The 14044-nt window shown below is 41.2% G+C and overlaps 1 long non-coding RNA gene across 1 annotated transcript in view; it reads right to left on the bottom strand.

Annotated features, from left to right (window-relative positions):
* The window catches only part of LOC109369345, a 41309-nt gene extending 37024 nt beyond the window's left edge, over window positions 1-4285 (bottom strand). Inside the window, exon 1 of the long non-coding RNA XR_004160827.1 lies at window positions 4184-4285. This is a non-coding gene — a long non-coding RNA (uncharacterized LOC109369345). The remainder of the gene's footprint in view (window positions 1-4183) is intronic.
* Window positions 4286-14044: the final 9759 nt, after the last annotated feature.

The following is a 14044-nucleotide window of genomic DNA, read 5'->3' as shown; positions in this document are numbered from 1 at the left end:
TAAAGCACTCCACTCATTGTGAGATAAAAGGGCCATAAAGACTTTAAGCCCAAAAAAACCATAGACACCCCTATGTAGAACGCTGAGCTGTGCCAATGAATTCAGCCGATGCCCTTTGGAGGCTGTCATTCAACGTACAGCCAGAAAATACTGCTCACCACATTACTCCCAGACACAGCAGCTCCTTGTTTCACACTAAGAATTACTGTGCTGAGGCCCAAGTGGCACAACACACAATCAAATTGCTAAGTCACACAAGGTTTGTGTCTGTATGTTGTAGAAACATAGTCCACACCACTGAAAAGCCTTTAAATTACAATACAGCATCACATACTGCAAAGTGCAAATCAGTGCAAAGATAGAAAGATTTATACAATTGTAAGAATGTTAGTTTGATGACAATTGCTTTACACTTCCATGTCCGAATGGAGAAAACTGATCACGCAGAAGCTTCATCTTTAACTGCAATCCTAATGCCCAACTTTCAGAGGTAATGTTGCATATTAAAAATAAAAATAAAAATCCCCCAAACCAGAACCCACACAGACAGATAATATTATGCTAGCAATAGCTAGTGCAAGAGAAAAATGCTGGTTTTAGGTGGTTGTTTTTGTTGGCTTTAAACTTTTCAAAGAGTCTTCAGTTTGAGTTTACTATTTTCAAGACTGTAACATTTAAATGGAAACTTTACATATTTTTGTATATCCTTGAAAGAGCAATCATACAGTAATTCCAGTGTAAGCGAATGTCAAGATTGCTTGTGGATGTAGCGCAGTCTCCAAACTCCTGAAAACCTAATCTGAATTCTGCTAATCTAGGTTACAGTTTATCTTCAGGGGCTCTCCTGTAAAATCATCCCTAGATGCTTTAGATTCAGGCTGACGTGATTGAAAAGGTTTCCTTTTTCTCCTCCCATTCACCTGAACAACACAAATATAACCTGTTTTTTTTTTTTCTTCCAGTCCTCTTGTAACCCCCCTCCCCACAATGAGATGGACTTTATTAAGGAAATTACTTTAGAAAAAACCCCTGCAGATAAAATGTGACCTAGATCAGTGAGATTCTGTCCAATTTCAGCTCAAAAAAGTTATTTACTTTAAAAGATGTTATTGCATGCCACTCAAACTGTACTTTCAACCACATTTTGCACGGACCAAGTCTGCCATTTTTTATTTCCTAAAACTCAAATTTACATTAAGAATGACAGAAGACCTTCTCAGGGTGGGCTGAAAACATACATAATTGAACATATCCAAAAAGAAAGGCTAGGAAATTGAGCAGAACATGACCACCGATGGGTTGAAGAACAGCATGACCAAAGCTGCCAGCTCAGCTTGCATGTAACACCACTGATGCTCTGGATCCACCACCTCCCCTCTCCTGACCTGCATGAAATGGGGATGTGGTCTTCACAAACTGCTATGCAGTGGGCACACACACTGTGAGCCCTCCTATACAAAAGGATAGGAGGGATAGGAGGATATCCAAAGGAGACAGGAGGATATCCAAAGGAGCTCAACCTCCTATCCAAATGCAATCAACTCTGAGAAAACACATGCAGTATGCCTTGCCAACAAGTTCTTCCCTGCTCTTCTGTTTCTGTGAAACATAAGATTTCTGCAACAAGCCCTCCCATGTATGCCACCTTTGCGTAACACCTCAAGTGTTAGAGATCCGTATCTCTTAATCAGAGAGATCAGTTATGAAAGGCAATCTGGTCAGTAGATAAAGAATTGGCCTGCTGGCTGCAGCCAGATGGTTGTGGTCAATAACAGCACTACATTCAGCTGAAGGCCAGTGACGAGCAATGTCCCCCATTGGTTCATCTTTGGACCGGTATTCTTCAACATCTTTATCAATGAAATAGACAATGATATTGAGTGCACCCTCAGCAGTTTGCTCATGATATCAAGCTGAGTGGTGCAGCTGATACAACAGAAGGAAGAGATGCGATCTGGACAAGCTTGAGAAGTGGGCCCACATGAACCTAATGAGGGGTTGCACTTGAGCTGAGGCTATCCCAGGTATGTCAACAGACTGAGAGCAGTCCTGCTGAGAAAGACAGGAGGGTCCTGGTGGAGAAAAGGCTGGACATGAGCCAGCAGTGTGCTCCTGCAGCCAGGAAGGCTGGCTGTACTCTGGGCTGCATCACCAGCGGGGTGGCAGCAGGGAGAGAGAAGGGATTGGTCCCCCTCTGCTCTGCCCTTGTGAGGCCCCATCTGGAGCACTGCATCCAGGCCTGGGGCCCCCAGCACAGGATGATAGGGCTGGAACAACCCTCCTGTGAAGACAGGCTGAGGCAACAGAATTTGTTTAGCTTGGAGATGAGAAGGCTCCAGGGAGATCTCACTGCAGCCTTTCAGTACTTAAAGGGAGCTTATAAAAATAGATGAAGACCAACTGATAGTGATAGGACAAGGGGGAACTGGTTTAAATCAAAAGAAGGGAGATTTAGTTCAGATGTTAGGGAAAACTCTTCACTCAGAGAGCAGTGAGGCACTGGCACAGACTGCCCAGACAAGCTGTGGGTGCCCCATCCCTGGAGGTACCCACGGCTAGATTGGACGGGGCCCCAGGTAACCTGATCTGGTAGAGGGGGAACTCTGCCCACAGGAGGGGGGTTGGAACTAGACAGTCTTTAAAGATCCCTTCCAACACACACCATTCTGTGACCCCATGATAGATGGCACATCCCACCATCTGACTACCATCTCCTAGAACTGCCAATGTTTGACTAACGCCACCTGCACACACACCAGAATCCATTCTACAACACTTTGAGCGCTAACGCTCTCCTCTTGCTCTCTTCCAGCTCTACCAGCAGGCTTTCCTCACCCTCTAAGGACCACACTGCTGTACTTCTAGACACACATACCTACTTTAAGTGCTTCAGTCTCCATGTAAGCAACGAGACCAGTTCCTGGTATTAGAGAAATCTTGTTTGTTTCAAACAGCACCTTAGCTAATGAGTTTTCTCTCCCCTTCTATACTCCACAAATATTGGGTTGAGTAATGCATAGCCTAATTGACTGTTAAGGTCACTGGCCAGCTCTTTAATCTTATTTAGTACACTTTGAGACAGTTCATGAGTCATTAGGGTTTCATTCTTGGGGACACAATGACACATAATATACGTTAATAAAGAGCATAAATATAATTCAATGTGTGTATTATACAGACTACAAAATTAGAAAGGTAGCATTAGTATTTCTTTGCAATGTTATCATTTTAATAATGTTGCTTATTTTAATAGACAATAAAAATATTTAATTGTGAGAGCCTGACGATGTCTTCATAATTTGTAATGCTCATGTAGCTCTAAGAGAAGGCAGTAAAGTCACACTTTAAATAACAACCTGAGGTGAAAGAAGGGCTCAAGGGAGATCTATCTTAAAATTTCCTTATTTGAAGAAAAAAGTGGGTTTTTTTCAAGCTGTTATTCATGATATTTGATTTTATGATGTAAATTAAACTTCAGTGCGCACACGTTTCGAACTTTGAAATACTTTTGAAAGGGATCAGCATCACTAATCAGGCACTGAAATCCAATTTCTAGGAGAATATCTGGGAGCTCAAAAGGTGAACATTTTAACTGGCTTGAAAAGACCTCTGAAAAATAAAGTTAAACAGTAATTATACATAAATGTGCTTGAGAAACTTTACACCTGCCTTGACATGAATCTCATCTTTGCACGGATGATGAAATTCTTGGCATTGCTTTAGGTGATTGGGATGGCATTAGCTTAGGTAGGGTAAGAATGCAACAGTTGCAAGCCCAGACAGGTAGGATAAAGGAGTTACTGACTCAAAAAAAAAAGCATGACAGCTTATCTGTTGAAAGTCTAAACATGTTAATCATTTAACATAAACAGATCTGCTGATATTTTTAGAAAGGTATTTTAACTCATAAGTAACAATGTTAAAAAAGGACACCGGGAAACCTAATCATGTTTTCTAGAGGTTGTCCCAGCCATTTGCAGATGGTTTCTTCTAATAGGAAGAAAAGAAAGAGGAGAAAAAAGGAAAAGGAAGAAGACAGGTAAGCTGGTTTGTGATTAGGACAATAAACAAGTTGCTGGCAATCAGAGTTTGACTGCTGGCTGTGCAACAGACTCCTCCCGCAACCTTTATCTCACTATGCCTCAGCTCAGTCTGTAAAACGCAGGTAATAATGTTTCCCTACCTCACAGGAACGTTCTCAGAATAAATCCATAAATGCCTGCGAGACGCTGAGACGCTACTGTGACAGAGGCCATAAAAATACCTAGGAAAGAAAAACAACAAAAATAAGTGTCATAAACAACAGTAACAGCAGAGAAATTCACAGACTAAACAGAAAAGGCTAAAGCTTTGTTTAATGACATGAATTCTCCATCCTGTGAAAAAAACAGTCAGGTTTGGCACGTATTCCCACCTATGATAGCACAGGACAGCAGTCCCATCCTCACTCCGACGTGACACCATCACAGTAACCCATCACCACGTGGATGTGGAGTGGCAGGGGTTTCCTTCACAGATCATAAGCTCGGTGCTGCAACAAAGGCTACCTCAAAGAGCCACGACCAAAAGGCTGATCTCCAGCACACTGACAGCATTCCTCCCCTCCTCCCGCGTCTGACATGCTGAAGAATCCAATTCCTCCCACAGCCAAAACACTGCTCATTTTGAGCCTAGCATTTACTCCCAAATAGTTTTCATCCATTTGTTTTCATGCCAACATTGATCCCGTAGCTTAAACAGCTCTTCTCCATCCCTGAAGTTTATTCCCCTGCTGATAAAACTGAATTATGCCACCTCCCTGTTAGAACTCATTTTGCTGCCCAGACGAAGCAAGTTCGTTATGTTTTCTCTTGCAAGGCCCTTCCATCCTTAAGATTATCCATTGCTTTGCTTACCCCACCTCACTCTCTAACACGGCATTATGCTGTGGCTCACTGTCACTTTGTGACTGTGGCAACTAAAAATGCGTTCTCTCCAGTACTTTCAGTAGATAACTCCCTCCCATCCTATCCAACTGAGCAACAAGTTTCTTCCCACCAGTGCCCCCTGTGGTCACCACTCTGCATGCCATCAGCATGGCAACATGGCCCACTTAGAGAATCATTAAGAAGATCTCTTAGATCGCCATGTCCAACCCCAACATGTCCACTAACCATGTCCCTCAGTGCCACATCTCCACTGAGGCCCCTTCTCACAACCTGAGCTAACTGGGCCAACAAAGAACTCCCTCTTTCATTTTCTGGGGTTGGAGGGCTCTCTGCAGGTGCACAGGCTGGCTGCCAGATTGGCCAAGCGAGAACCAGCATGAGAGAAGGACGAGCTCAGCCATCAGCTGGCAGCCTGCCACCAGGTCAGGCTCAGCCCCAGTGGAAACCTCAGCCTAGGGAGCCAGAACACAGTCACCTTCCCAAGGACTTGGATCTACTTAAAATAACCTTCACAAATAAATATATTATGCAATTTTGTGTTATGCAGCGTTGACTCCAGTGACTCTGTAGTAGTGCTTACACTACTATATTTACTTCTGGCACACGTTTGCCACGCTCACTGCAGTCATTCAGAACACATTCCTGTTTTAAACATGAACTCCTACTTTACCAATACCTACTTACAACATTCTAACTATGTTTTCCCTAATTTTGACCACGTTGCCCCTCTTTCCTCTCTTTCAGCAAGCTTTCTCATCCACTAGCACTAGCATATCTATGTGGACGCTTTCCTTTAAATGCCCCTCTCCAAGCACACTCACCAAAAACTTGGCTCTGGCTGTGCTGCTGCGTTTTGTCTCCAGCTCACCAGGGTTTGCCCTACCAGTTCCTATCTCTCCACGGATAGTCTATATCCAGCCAACACCTCTTCGGAGTTGAAATAGCTTAGGTTATACAGTTCTGTGGGCAGAAACAATGATTCTGTTTCATCTAACATCTTGCTTATAACCAAGGAAGATGATAAAAACCTGTTCCCCCCCATCCCCCATACTAATGGGATGGCCATTTCAGTACTGGCTCTTTTCATTCTCTTCATCAGCTAGTCTTTGTTGCAAGAATGGCAATCACATCTGAGTGGAATCCATCCAACTGTAAGTGGTTTGTTAAATCCCAGGACACGTTATCTACAGAGAAGGATGCTTAAGCTACTTAAATGGCAACCCTTTATTAAATGCATAAAAACGCTTGAAATTTCTGTAAGCCAACAATTTATATTAATTTCCTCCCTTACAAGTCTCAGTCTCAGCTGCTAACTATGACACCGATTTTTATGCATTTCTTTTGTAGCAGTTTTTTTCTTTCTGGAAACCCTGTGGCATTTTCTATAGTTCTAACACACAACTGCAGTTGTTCATGGGGTACACATATGCTTGCTCCAATAAAGACTCCTTTTTCCAAAAGCTGAAGTAGATTCTGCACTTAGATCACAGGGACAGTTCAAGTCAACTATCTCAGCCACACCACGGTGACAGTACTTCTATAAAAGGAAGGGGAAATGTGCCACCAAAATCCTCTTCCACACTGCAAATATTAATAGAGAGACAGAGAGCAAAGACTTAAGATAAGGGTAGAAAATACTCTGTCACAGCACCATGTCACGTGCACTTTACGACCCCTGAAAAACCCTGCCACAACACAGCCTGCTCACGTTCAAGTGATTGCTTAAGTACTGAATTTCCTTGTGTCTTCTTGACTGACTCATATATATTTTGAATTTTACACCAATTCAGTTTTGTATGTCATAGCCACCTTCACTAAACAGATGTTCTGCTTATGCAGAGGGCACACAAACATGAAGTATTTGCTATTTTGGATTAAACATTAACAGAAAAATGTAATCAGCAGTGACGAAAGCGGTAATGGCAGTTCACAGGAGATAAACCCCTGCATGAAGCACACTGTTGTCTCTACCATATTCACACTGTTAGAAGCCTGACGTGACAGCAGAGATGGCATAACAGCAGGATTTCAGGACACTAAATGATACCTTCCCCCACTAAAACAAACGCACTGCTCCCCACACTAGGGTTAAGCTCAGTGCCAGCAGCATCCCCATGCCCAGCATCCATCAGCCCCATGCTCTGCACCAAGTCTGGGATCCACAGCAGCTGAAAGCACAAGCACTGCTGCTAGTGCCTGTCAGCTTCCCAGCTTTTGCATATTGAGCCCAGAAGGGAACAACAACAATTTTTTGAAACTCTGCAAAGCTGCTTTTTTAATCTACACAACAATATTTACTGAACACACAAGAGCAGTAGCCACGAGCGTTTCACGCAGTGCTGACAACAGCAAGGATTTCCTTGCTCCGTGGTAAGCTCCCATGCTGGTTGACACAGCAAGAGGTACTGTCGGAGGCCAAGAAAATCCACAACTTATCAAAAGAAAATGGCAAATTGAGAAAAACCTGTACGGCAAGGTTAGCTGCCTAGGCACAGTGTTAATAGAGCTCCATAAATACCTCTGTCTAACACTGACAGAGGTTAAAAACCCATTATCTTTCCCAAATGACAGCGCGAACATATGTTCAATCGAACACCCCGCCCCACCAAGCTACAGAGTAGAGTCTGCTCTTTTCAGTTCCACAAATACAAACCACAGGGAGCATTTTAAATGAAAGCATTATGAAGATCACATTAGGCAAGTTTGATCTACTGTAAAGCACTCGCACACAACATTAAGAGGGAGAACAACCTTTAACACCTGCTTTCTCTTCAAACATAGCATTATCTCCGTGCATGGCTTGGCTCTTAATGGGATGAAATCTTAGGCTAAATTGCATGGCTTACTCTACCAGCAAAGAATACTTAAAATGTGTGGGACCCCACAGCCCACTAATACCGAACTGTGGAGAGTACTCCTTCCAACCTGCATGATCTGTTCAGCCTGCCAGGCTCTCAGCCCAGCACAAAGCACTGTGTCAAAAGAGGAGATGCAACAGCTGGAAAAGAACCGCGTGACCCAAGCTCTGGAAGTCATCACCATAAATATTCAGATGCAGGGTGATTTGTTTTCTTACCAATAGCACACTGTAATTCACAAATATTAATTAGCTCCTAAATGCCACCTGTTTCTCCTCCCCTCTGCTGCATGCACAAGGATCCCTCACTGCCAAGTCTTGTGGCCACTCCGTGCTGCTCAGAGATTAAATCACTTTTCATGTCACACAACTTCCACAGCTTGCTCAGCTGCTGAAGGAGAGGCAGGGAATAATGACTTGAGTTATTCCCTCTCGACCTCTCCAGGGGATGAAACAACAGCTTTAATGACCTCTGAAGGGATCCTGGTCCAGCCTGTCTCGGAAGAAGAGGGATGACAACCGCGCTATTAGTTCTTTGGATTGGAGAACAGTTTTAAAGACCCAAACTTCAAAGATCTCATTGAGGGGAGAGTTCAAACTTAAGCTCTACCCGCTGGAGAGAGGAAAGTTTCTAATGCAATCGCTTGCATTCCCAGCGATCACTCACATTTTAGACAGAGAGCAGGCACAAGGAATTGCCTGTCACATCCTACAGAGCAACAAACAGCAGTATAAATAAATCTCACTCTGCCAAGAAGAAAGCTGTTACAAACCTAGGCAATTTTCTTTAGGTTTCTATATGTTTTTAGGAAGTGATATCTTTGAAGGTAAGAGATACAGGTGTAGGCAGACAGCTAGTGCCAGGTACAGAAGATTCCTCCTCCCCATTAGCAACAGCAACCCTGTTCTGTCCTCCTCCTAGTTACATGCATCACCCACAACATGAGAAGTTGTGCAGAGCACTGATGAACGGCAGGCATTGGCAGCACCTCTAAGACTTAAGAAGTGACACAGGTGAATGACTAATTACCATCTTGGTCTCTACATACCCAAGGCACAGAAATCAGTTCACCCACTTCCCACAGAGGAAACTATCTACTCAATGCATCCTTCCACAACATCAAATTTTCCTTACTAACACAGTATGATTTTCACAAGTACAGTCAGTACAATCTGAATACTTCTTAACAGTTTTTTGTTGTTTTTCTTTTTATTATTTTTATCTGTAAGGCTGATGGCACAACACTTCAGAATAGCTACAGAGTAGCACAGGTGACAAATAACAGGCTTAAGGTAGAAAAATCAGAGTTTTTGCTGGAAAATTAAGTCTAAGTAATACCCGGCCCCTGTTAAATGCTGAATGAGGGAGTTGTGACCAAGACTTGCTATAATTACTACTAGAGAAAAAAAGCTCTGCAATAGTCCCTGCAGACAGTAATAGCCCAGGATTAACAGAACGTTCTGTGAGCATGGTTTGCCTCTCAATCAAGTTCCCAAAACACTCACAAATGGGAGTGCAAGAAAGTAAGAATGTCTAAAATCATACCCACAGTAAATGACAATCATGGAGCTGCATTTTTCAGGGACATGAATGGCAAAAGCTGAAGTTAAAATGTGCTAGAGCTATATTTAGTTCTGCGCAAATACAAATTAAGAAACTCCTTCTTCCCAGTTAGTAATGCAGTGTGACAGGAAACAATTATTTGCTCAGTGTCTAATGTTACCTTTGGTGTGCATCTGGCTTGCAGAAATTTTATATTGTGTAATAAAGAACCTAGCTGATATTCTGCAAATCAGTGAGAAAGCTCATTAAAGAAGATGAAGAAACATTTGATTTGCACACACCCAAGCAGCACTGGTCTTAGCTGTGCAGATAGAATCAATTTTGGGCTCTCTTGTTTTTATACTGAAGTACAAAGAAAGTGAGTTTGTTTTCTGAGCTGTATATTAATTAATTCAAGAACTCTGTGAACCATTCTAAGGAGTATCATAGCTTCTACGAAGTGTAAAATGGAGCTGGGCAGAAGGACAGAACAATTCAAGAAAAAAAATCTCTCTTTTATGATTTCAAGTGCCAGTTTATCTCCACAGAAAATGCAACTCTGGGTCACAAGGGAGCTCTCAGCGCAGCAATCACTTCAGACTTCAACGTCTACAGAACACAAAAGACAACAAAATGCATGATTCAAATGAAGGGCTAGTTAGGCCATGGAGAACCAAGCTACAATTGCAGAGAGGAATCCTACGTGCTTCAGAAGTGCTCAAAAGGTCTGCGCTCAAAAAATCCCAGGCACGCGGCTGAGAATAAAACCCACTCCTGCCTACTGCAGCAGGAATGCCAGCTAACAGACTGGACTTGGGAGTGTCCAAGCTGTACAGTGCAGCATCACAACACACTATGAGAAGTTAGAAAATGTACAATATCAAGACAGAAACAACAATCCTTTCTTTTAGCCCCACCGGATCAGTAATCATGAGGCCCTTCACCATGCTGAGCCATATAAGCATTTCTACAGCTGGAGGAGTTGGTATTTCTTGCTTGGCTTCAGCAAATAAGGCTCAACTGGAAGCACATGAAAAATCTGCATATTGGTGTGCCAGTGACTTTTTTAGGTATAGGTGCCTTTGAGATGAAGGCAGATGAGCACTCAGCAACATCTGAAAGATCACCAACACCCAAGCCTTTCTTAGCCAAAACAGGACCACCGGACTGAATGCATCACCTGCACTCCCCACACTGACACGGGGACCCCTTGTAGGCTCATACAGGCACTATCTTGATGGAACAAGATATGAGTGAGGCTTCTCATGAATACATGGATACAGATTCATGACCAAACCACTGAAGTCTGTCAGACTTCAGAGAGACTAGAGTGGATTTCCAGCAGCCAAGCACGTGTAGGCTATAATCAACATCTTGCTGCCTAGATGCCTTCACTGTGTTACTCAATGACTATTTCTCTTTGGTTGTTTCCCCAAGAGAGAGGATGTATAGCAAAACAAAATTCTGGCTTCGAGCAAAATGAACAACATCCCTTGAAAAGACTCATTTTCACTAGAAATTTCATTTCTCACCATACTCCACTCCCCCAAAGACTCATCCAATTACCATCTTCATTACAGTGCTAAAATAATCAAGAGATAAACTAGAAACCACCCTTCTAATCAAGGCTGCCACATTGCACCTCTGCTTCCCCCTCCACAAAGACTGAGCTTTTAAACAAACACAATGTGAATGAAGTCTCTCTCCAAAGCTTAACTGAGGTTTAAGGAATGAGGAGGTGAGGCTGACAGGCATACAAATTGCTATTAGCTCATGAGTAATCAAAGGGATAAAGATATATATGTTTTAGGAATTAAGAGTATCTAATTATTATGAATTAGGATTAGAGTTATTCTTTTAAGAAGAAAAATTACCACACATCAGTCTAATATGTCTTTATTGCCTTTATAATAGCTACTGCTGGGGACAGGATGATAGAGCAATGCTTCTCAAGTCTCATCCAAAGCATCCCTACCTCAACAGCTACCCCAACTTTTGAATTTGCCAAGCACAAAGCAAAAGGAATTTTTCATTCTAAAGAGAAGATCTCAAGATGCGCGCTCTCCACATTTTATAAACACACGCTAACAGTGTTGTCTGAGAAAAATCTGTGCTGATACTCTGCTAGCTTGGAAAAGAGTAAAGGAGCAGAACACATTTACAAAGGATGAATTGGAAAGGAGCACTGAGAGCCCTGCCCAGTGGTTCCCCAACTCCTCTTTTGCAAAATTCTAACTCCACATTAAGTAGACTCGTGTACTAAGAGAGTCCACAGGACTTAGAAGTTTTCTAGAACAAAGCCCAGATCAGTACCAGGCCAATACAAGAGAAGCAGAACTCCTCTAAAAGTACAGAAGCAACTCTGAGATAACAAAATATCCAAACAGCTACACTCCAGAGCCTGTAGGAGTACCACAAGTACAAAAGAGACCATGAAGTCAGGACTAGGATTGCCCTACTGAGGATCAGGGGCTCCCAGCCTTCTTTGGTTGACCAGTGGCTTACTCCATGGGACAGCATAATTCGGACTGTAACAGGAAAAAAAAAGGGGGCTTTTATGTTATGAGAATTAGATGTTACAAAATTAACATGAAAATATACAGCGGACAGTTTTTTCTTTTCAACCCAATGCAATTTGTTCTATCACACTCTCCCACAACAGGATAATCTCCAAGTAGCTATTGCTAAAATCTTGCAACCGCATAAATCCAAGACAAGCAATAAACAGCGTGAAAGAAAAATTCAGAGGAACTATTAGATTAGGTTCACATTAGCATTGCCTGAAACGTGTCCTCCGTTACACCAAGGAGCTGATGTTTATCTGTCTCTCTACAAGGCTCTCGACACAAAGCCCAAAGAACCATACGAATGCATTAACATTGGAGAATTAGTGGCAACATTTGAACTGATAAACAATTATCACCAGCAAATCCACATCCTAAATATGATCAAGCTTTGTTGACAGCTCTATGAAACCTATTTTGTTCTTTAAAAAGCTAAGGAAAAAAGAAGTGAAGCAAGCTCTGCCAAGTGACTAAAGGTAAGCTGATGTTTAAAAATAAAACGCTCAGGTGTTTAAATCACACAACCATTAACACACAGCATCTACTGTAGACGCATATTAAACAGAGATGGATATACTCACAGAATCTAGACAAGCACATTTTTAAGCAAAGAAACAGCTTTCTCCACTTCCATATCAGAATTATCATGAATTATAATCCCCGATGAGTGATTTGCTGTAACAGAAACTGTTAAAATAAAAGAGCACTTTCAAAGGTTATTTACCACACAAACGCTCCCTGTTTTGCTTAGGATATGTTTTGGCTTATTTTCCTGTCTCAGAGCTGCCTCTATTTTTTTTAATACGTGAATAAAGCAGCAAAAAAATACATTCATAATAGTAAAACAAATGCATTGCATATCCATATTGCTCTGCATCTCCACCTTTATAACACCCCACACTGAAATATTTGCTTTCTGAAAACTGAATGCGAAACAAAATATAACCAACACACTACAACACATTTCCATTTTAATTATAAAAGCTCTTTGACCAAGTAATAACAGTGCAAGAATCACAGTGATCAGATTTGGACAGCCAAATCTCTTATTTTTTGTCATCACAATTATAAGAAAAAGAAACTTCTTGTAGTCTCAGAATGTATTTATACAACAGACATAGAACAAAAAAAACTACTCACATGCATGAATTTGTCTTTCCACATTGTTGAAAGTTTTTCCTTGAGAATCAGAATAAACATTTACTTTTACAGCATTTAAATATGTCGTTAAGGCTAATTTTATTAGGAAAGAACTCTACGTTTCTAAAATATTGAAGCATTTACTTATTTAAAAACATACATTCATTGCCTTCGAGAGAGCCCAATCACCGAGCCAGCCATCTGAAAGTAACACACTAAACCAACTCTAAATGGTGATTGACCTTTTGGCTGACACAGAAACAGCGTTTTCCCTAATTTCAGCTTATTCAGTTAATTCAATTCAATCATTTGATTTGCTCAAAATAAGAAATCAATTAAGAAATTACACAGCATGAAGACTTCGCTGTCTAAGAGCAAGCAGTAAGAGCAAGAGGATGAAATCTAGTCTTTAGGATAACTTCAAGGGCCAAAACCATTTCTCAGTCATTATTCAGAGTGAATACTAAAGTTTTTCTTAGCCTTGAAAGCACTACTAGAAGTGAAATGCAGCAAGTTGGCCTTTGATATCAACATTTAGTACATTCAAGAGAAACGAAGTTAACAATTTAATACAATTTCATATAATGAAACTGAATTCTAATTTTGAATCATAAGAATTTGATATCACTGCAATTGCTTTCAGCAATCAATGTACGTTAAGCAAACGTTTTACTCCCAAAATTACAAGCATGAAGTATTTGAATGCTTACTTGGCATATTTAGACAATCCTAACACATGCTTATAATGCAGATTGGTTGACAAAAGGTATTACCTTACTATAAAAGCTGTACTTAGCAGGAAATCAAGGCAATCTAATAATTACTAAACTACTAATAATTAACCTCTCCTTTGAGAAAAGTAACAAAGCAAGATTAAAGTGACTGATTTACATCAAAGTTTCTGCTCGATTATTATTTAAATCATTATTTAAATCATGTTTTAGAGAATGAAATATTTACAAAGTATTACAAAGTAGCAAAGAAAAAGAAAAAGAAAAAGAAAAAGAAAAAG

Source organism: Meleagris gallopavo, chromosome 10 (assembly GCF_000146605.3).
Source record: "Meleagris gallopavo isolate NT-WF06-2002-E0010 breed Aviagen turkey brand Nicholas breeding stock chromosome 10, Turkey_5.1, whole genome shotgun sequence".
NCBI lineage: Eukaryota > Metazoa > Chordata > Aves > Galliformes > Phasianidae > Meleagris > Meleagris gallopavo.
The sequence above is the reverse complement of the archived record's forward strand: the minus strand, read 5'-3'. Positions and strand labels throughout refer to the sequence as shown.